The sequence below is a fragment of the Solanum lycopersicum genome, chromosome 4 (assembly GCF_036512215.1).
Source record: "Solanum lycopersicum chromosome 4, SLM_r2.1".
In the NCBI taxonomy this organism is placed as follows: domain Eukaryota; kingdom Viridiplantae; phylum Streptophyta; class Magnoliopsida; order Solanales; family Solanaceae; genus Solanum; species Solanum lycopersicum.
The window spans coordinates 9,532,016-9,539,598 of record NC_090803.1 but is presented as its reverse complement, the minus strand read 5'-3'; the positions used below and the strand labels follow the sequence as shown (position 1 = coordinate 9,539,598).

The following is a 7,583-nucleotide window of genomic DNA, read 5'->3' as shown; positions in this document are numbered from 1 at the left end:
ATTCAAAGAATATTACTACAAAGCTAAATACAATTTAGACGAAGCAAAAGAAATAAGAAAACAATATTTTACAAAATTACTAGAACCATTTAGTACAAAAATAATAAAGGATTGGAATAATGAAGGAATGGTAGATACTTTAGGAGCTAGAATAAAATTTTTATCTCAATGGTTTACACAATTATGTGAGAACCAAAAAGAAAAATTAAAAATGGAAAAAGTACTAAATAAAAATTTATCATGTTGTAAAAATAAAATGGCACCACAGTTTGGGTGTACAAATAAAAAACAAAAATCCAAAAGATATAAAAGTTATAGAAAAAATAAAACTAAGTATAAATATAAACAACCAAGACGAAGGTATTATGTAAAAAACTACAAAATAAAAAGACCATATAGACCTAAAAGAAAAATATCCCAATGTACATGTTATAATTGCGGAAAGATAGGACACATAGCTAGAGACTGTAAATTACCTAAAAATCCAAAAGAAAATAAATTGCAGAAATAGTTATAGATGATGACGAATATATGCAGATAAAATACATAGACAATGAATTAAGTGAAAACTATAGTATATATGAAGTATCAGATATAGAAACTGACAATGAAGAAGAAAATATTAATATAGATAATAACGAAACAGATGAAGAAATATAATGTCTGAAGATAAAATAAAAATAATATCCAAGGAAGATTATCAAAATGAAGAATTATCAGAACAAAAAATTATATTTGATAATACAATATTTGAACAAATAAAAGGAAAAGAATTAGATTTAAGTGTTGAAAAAGTACTTGAAATACCTACCTTAAGAAATTGGTTTAAGAGACAAAAAGAAGAATACTATGTAGTTAGTCAGAAAGAGCATATCATAGATTGCAAATATACAAGAGGAAAAGCATAAATACCTATACTAAATAAACGAACAATAAACAAAGAAATACAAGGTATAAAAGCTAAAAGACCAATAAAATATGTACATTTAGGAGGAACAGAAATATTAATAAAAGCTTGTTTTAGAGAAGGAATAGATACACCTATTGAAATATATTTAGCAGATGATAGAATTATACACCCTATAGAAAAAAGACGTAATTAGTGCAGTAAAAGGAAACTTAATATATCAAAAATTTAAATTTATAATAAGTGCTAATTATACAGTACCATTAACAGATAGAAATAAAGATAAATCATTAGTCCTATATTGGAAAATGTCTGGAATAGAACTAGCACCAGGTAGCAAAGAATTTACAGCAAGATGTAAAAACCTATACATATTAACAACAAAGCATAAAATAACAGCAAGAAATAAAATTGATAAAAATAAAAATAGAAAATCCTTTTGAAAAAATAATTCCTGTAATAGACAATAATGACTATAGCTATAAAGAAATTGACATAGAAGAAGATTTAAAAATTGTAAAAGAAAGATTAAGCACTTCAAGGGTACCAAATACGTTAACAAGAGCTACCTCATCAAGAATGAGTACATCTAAAAGGAATTATGAAATTCCACAAAACTTATTAGATAAGGAAGAAATAACACCATATCATTATTACATAACAGGAATAATAGACCAAAGAAAATATAAAATCTTGATAAACAGAGGACAAGAAGAAAATCATATAACAAGAGAATTAGTATTAGAAGAAGAAATTATGAAAACAGGACACATATGCCCTAGATTACCTAGTGAGATAGTAAACACAAATGAAGAAACAACGGAAAAGTAAATAAATATAGGAGGAATACCCTTAGTAATACCATTTAAAATATACCAAGGAAACCATAATATTACATTAGGAATAAAATGGTTAGAAAAAGTTAAACCATACAACATTAAATATGAACAATTAACAATAACTTTCCAAAATAAGAAAATAATTATAAAAAGAACAAAATGATTAATGAAAATATTTATACTTGCAAAAAATATTGTAGAAGGATATCATAACAGATATTATACCCTATGATAGATACAGGAGCAGAAATAAATATATGTAAATATAATTGTTTACCAGAAGATAAATTGGAAAAATTAAAAACACCAATGGTAGTAACAGGATTTAATAATGAAGGAAGTATGATTAAATATAAAGCAAAAAATATAAAAATACAAATATGGGATAAAATATTAACAATAGAAGAAATCTATAATTTTGAATTCACAACAAAAGATATGTTGCTAGGAATGCCATTTCTAGACAAATTTTACCCACATGTAATAACAAAAACACACTGGTGGCTTACTACGCCATGTGGCTATAAAATAGGAGCAAAAAGAGTAAAAAATAAACAACGAAAATCTATAGAATGGATTAAAGGTAGTGAAAAAATAAACTAGGAAATGGAAAATATAAATGAAAAATAAATATCACAATTAGAAATCATTATATTTACAATAGACAAAGTTAAAATAATTAATGAACAACTAGAACAATTATATAATGAAGATCCACTACAAGGATGGGAAAAGCATAAAACAAAAATAAAAATTGAATTAATAGATGAAAATAGTATAATAACACAAAAACCATTAAAATACAACTTTGATGATTTGCAAGAATTTAAAATACATATAAATGAATTACTAGAAAAAAATTATATACAAGAAAGTAATAGTAAACATACAAGCCCAGCATTTATAGTTATAAAACACAGTGAACAAAAAAGAGGCAAAAGTAGAATGGTTATAGACTACAAAAATTTAAATGCCAAAACTAAAACATATAAATATCCAATACCAAACAAAATACTAAAAATAAGACAAATACAAGGATATAATTATTTTAATAAATTTGACTGTAAATCAGGATTTTACCATCTAAAACTAGAAGAAGAATCTAAACAATTAACAGCATTCACAGTACCGCAAGGATTCTATGAATGGAATGTATTACCATTTGGATATAAAAATGCACCAGGTAGATACAAACATTTTATGGATAACTGTTTTAACCAGTTAGAAAATTGTGTTGTATATATAGATGATATATTACTATATTCTAAAACACAAGATGAACATATAAGATTATTAGAAAAATTTATACATATAATTAAACATGCAGGTATAAGTTTAAGTAAAAGTAAAGCAGAAATTATGAAACCACAGATAAAATTTCTAGGAATACAAATTGATAAAAATGGAATAAAAATGCAAACTCATATAGTACAAAAAATAATTACTATTGATGAAAATATAGATACAAAAAGAAATTACAATCATTCTTAGGATTAGTAAACCAAGTAAGAGAATACATACCAAAACTAGCAGAACATTTAAAACCACTATACAAAAAACTCAAAAAAAGATGTTGAATATCATTTTGACAACAAAGACAAAGAACACATAAAAAATATCAAAAAATTATGCAAAAAAATTACCAAAACTATATTTTCCTGATGAAAGTAAAACATTTACATATATAATTGAAACAGATTCAAGTGACCACAGTTATGGAGGAGTACTAAAATATAAATATAACAAAGAAAAGATAGAACACCATTGCAGGTATTGCTCAGGATCATATACTGAAGCACAAGCAAAATGGGAAATAAATAGAAAAGAATTATTTGCATTATATAAATGTTTGTTAGCATTTGAACCATATATAGTTTTCAATAAATTTATTGTGAGAACAGATAACACACAGGTAAAGTGGTGGATAACCAATAAGATAGATGATTCAGTTACAACAAAAGAAATAAGAAGATTAATATTAAAAATATTGAATTTTACATTTACAATTGAGATTATTAAAACTGATGAAAATTTTATTGCAGACTACCTGTCAAGAAAGAGATACAATGAAAGATCTATTGGCAATAATGACAAACCTATGCCAGAAAAAAGAAAAAATAGAGACAGATGTACAAAATCTGAAAGCTAATAGTCAGCAGCATGACTCTAAAAATGCGGAGCTACATCGTTCGGCAGACGAAAAACAGCCAGAACTAATAGGAGACGTTGGGAAACTCCTTAAAACCCATGAAATTACTGATGTTGCAGGTACAAGCAAAGGAGCTATGGAGAAACCTACACCAAAAAACACAAACCTAAATAGCGTATTTACCAAACCATTTACTCCAAAGGTACAAATAATAGATACTTCAACACCACAAACATCTACGTATGCAGCTAGCCTGCAAAAAGAGAAGAAAACTTATAACCATATATCCCGAACATATATTGAAAACCTATACAAGATACAAAACTTTTTGAATCAAAAACCCAAATCTACCACGACATTAGAAAAAATCCAAGACTACCTAACCCAAAAAGTACAAGGTTATAACAAGTTAATTGCACAACCAAAAACTAATCAAAACCTAGTCAAAACTTGTTATAACTATGGATTATTAAATATAGTCTATACATATACAGGTGAAGAAATAAGTGGTATCCCAAAGGTCCACAAAGCATTTTTAATATATAAAAAGATAACAAAAGGAAACTTATTTTTTATAAGATTCTACACAGCACCAGCGGATATTCTATGATGAAATAAAGCCAATGATCCAGATAGTCAAAATTGAGATAACGCGGGAAATGATAATCCCAGAAGATATAGGCCAACAGCCTGAGATAACAAGAGTTGAGATACCCAGTTTCTATGCCAATAAAAGGATAATTGGATTATCAACTATTATACAAGAGCTAGCAAATAACTATCTACAAGGCAACGCCATATGGAGCTACTATTCGAGAGATCACTTAATGATATACGCCAATTCACGAGAAATAAGACAAGCACATATGGAAGAAGTCCAAAAATGGATTTTGTCCCTGTTAAAACCAGAAGCTACGCCAACAACTAGAGCAATAAAGCAAGGATTCATATCCGAAGAACTGATGACAAGATATTGCAAGCTAGTTGGGCACAAATACCCAGACCTTATTTGTTCAAAATGTAACCATGGGGATGACATAATCCCTGAGGTACTTTTAGAATTAAAAAAAAAAGGTACTTCATAAAGTATTTTATTTTTTGTGTCGGCTGAATATCAGCCATATGTACAAAGTAATAGTCTTTTATTTTTGTCGTGTTGTGTCGGGTGTAAAAAACCAATTATAAGAGTCGTAAAGTAAATAGTAAGTGTGTCGGCCAATAATAAAGATAGGCCACTAAGTTTTTTGTTTTTAGCGTCGGCCAAATGTAAAAAGGCCAAGTGTAAAGTAGGTGTCGGCCATTTTCGGCCAAAGAGGTAAGATTGTTGTATATAAATAGAGGGTTTCCCTCATAAATAAAATAACCAATCTTCCATCATCTTATCCTCTCTATAATATTTTCTCTTTCTTTACAAATCCGCTTCCACCCCCAAAAGGAAATAATTTCCAATACGCCCGTGTTTTGCAATGATAATAAATAAGGCACAAGGTCAAACAATATCAAATGTTGGATTGTACCTATCCCAACATGTTTTCTCACATGGTCAAATGTACGTGACACTGTCCAGAGGAATATCGATGTCAACAACAAAAATATTGATCATGACTGAACAACAAGAGCAGCACTAAGGGACATACACAAGAAATATTCTATAAGGAAGTTTTAGGAGATATTTGATTAATACAAACATGGAAACTAATTAAACATGGATAATCATACACACAAAATGAAGCTAATGAACGATTGGTGGATGAAATAATCAGTTTGGTGGAAGAAAAGACTCTATGAACTACATCAGAAGACTACCAAATAAGACATTACTTTAGACAGTATTCAATTATGTAAATATACAGTAAAATGATCATACACTATTGTAAAGAAGACATGGCGTAAATGACAAAAAAGTAACCTGGCGTTTCAAAATAAAAATTCAAAACATAAAGTACACTACAGCATGAAGAATGCACTTCACAGACATAAATATAAATCAACACAGGTAGTAGCCATCAAAAACAAAATTGTATGTTAACCAGTTTAAAATGGTAAGAAATATTATAGGACCATCTATTAAATGATGCCACACATAATCCACCTGTGGTTAAAAAAAATAGGGGTCAAGGAATGTAAGGAAATACTAAACACATAAGGACCGCTTAAATGGGAATTTAGTGGGCTTAATGTTTACTACATAGACAACACATATTAAGGCAGAGTCAAATTAGTTATTGGGTTGGGGAGGGGGGGGTAGGCGTTTAACGGGGAAAAAAATAAACCACAACACAAATGACACCAAACGCAAAAACAAAAAAAAATGCAAATTATCATACATGAATCAATGTTAAGAAAAACAAACCACGTGCAGCACGTGCGGTAAATCTAGTATATCATATCATATTATATTATAAGTGGAAAGATTCAAAGCTCAAAGTTGAATTACTATTTTATCCTTATATTAAAATAATTAAACAAATACACATTAATTACTCTATTTTGAAAATCAGGTACACATTAATAATTAATTACTCTACTGTGAAAATCACGAACACATCAATAATTAATTACTCTATTGTGAAAATCAGGAGTATTTGAAAAGTTTTTCCATTAAACAAATTTGATATGGACTAAAACCATTGAACTAATTTAATGCAAATTAATTATCTACTCATAAGTCATCATAGCTACTTTTATAAATTACCTAGCACAATTTTCATGTAAATGACAAGAAGAGGATGAGAAATTATCATGCAAAAATGAACTTTGCAAATCATTTTGTATGTGCAGTAATTAATTATTATTTTTATCCGCTCCTTTTTATCCGTCCTAAGTATTATATATTTTCTTTTTATATATGTTGATGAACTTTCTTATGATTTTGTTTTTTTATTAGAATATTTTGTATCCTACATGAAGAAAATAGTAATATACAATTCATGTTCTACTATGTATCTTAATTACTGATGAAATTCATATTTATGAAAGTTTAATCAGTTCATTTGACATGCTTATTTAACTCTCGATAGAGTGTTCTACTTTAGTATAAATATATTTTTGAAATTATTATTTATGAGTAGTCAGAATAATGACTAAATGAGTAATCATATATATATATGAACTAAAATAAATGGTCCACCTAATTGGAGATAAAGAATGGATCATACTCTACATAGTATATATGTAATTTTGAGGTTGTATTTTTAGTTAAACTTTTCGTTTATATGTATAATTTATTGATCTTATTAGTCTATTATATGTTTGTTCGAACATTCATTCCTCAAATTGATCACATATCTAGAATAAGTCATTTTGAAAAGTTTATATTGCTCAATTTATATTAATTATTGAAAGAGTAATGTTATGAAAAGAGGAGTATTATTCTTTTCTCTTCATAAATCATGTGTACAATACTTTTTAAGGTTAAAACGAAGACGTATATGTGATATACTGATAAAAATAATTTACATATTAATCATGGTAATGACTTCAAGTGTGTTTCGTTATATAACAAGTGTTTTTATCATAAGTTTGCATATGTACTACATTGACAAAATCTTTTAGCATTTATAAATTTTATGGATCAAACGTTTATCTACTGTGATAATAAGCTATTTATTGTTAATGTAAAATTTTAACTATAGCTGGAAAATTGTCGAACTCCCATATATAGATTATTGATTGGAGCTGGACCCAT

At 27.6% G+C, this 7,583-nt stretch overlaps 1 pseudogene; it reads left to right on the top strand.

The window, feature by feature from the left end:
* The first annotated feature begins 1,465 nt into the window (after positions 1-1,465).
* On the top strand, positions 1,466-5,776 carry LOC112940061 (uncharacterized; annotated as a pseudogene).
* The last annotated feature ends 1,807 nt before the right edge of the window (positions 5,777-7,583 follow it).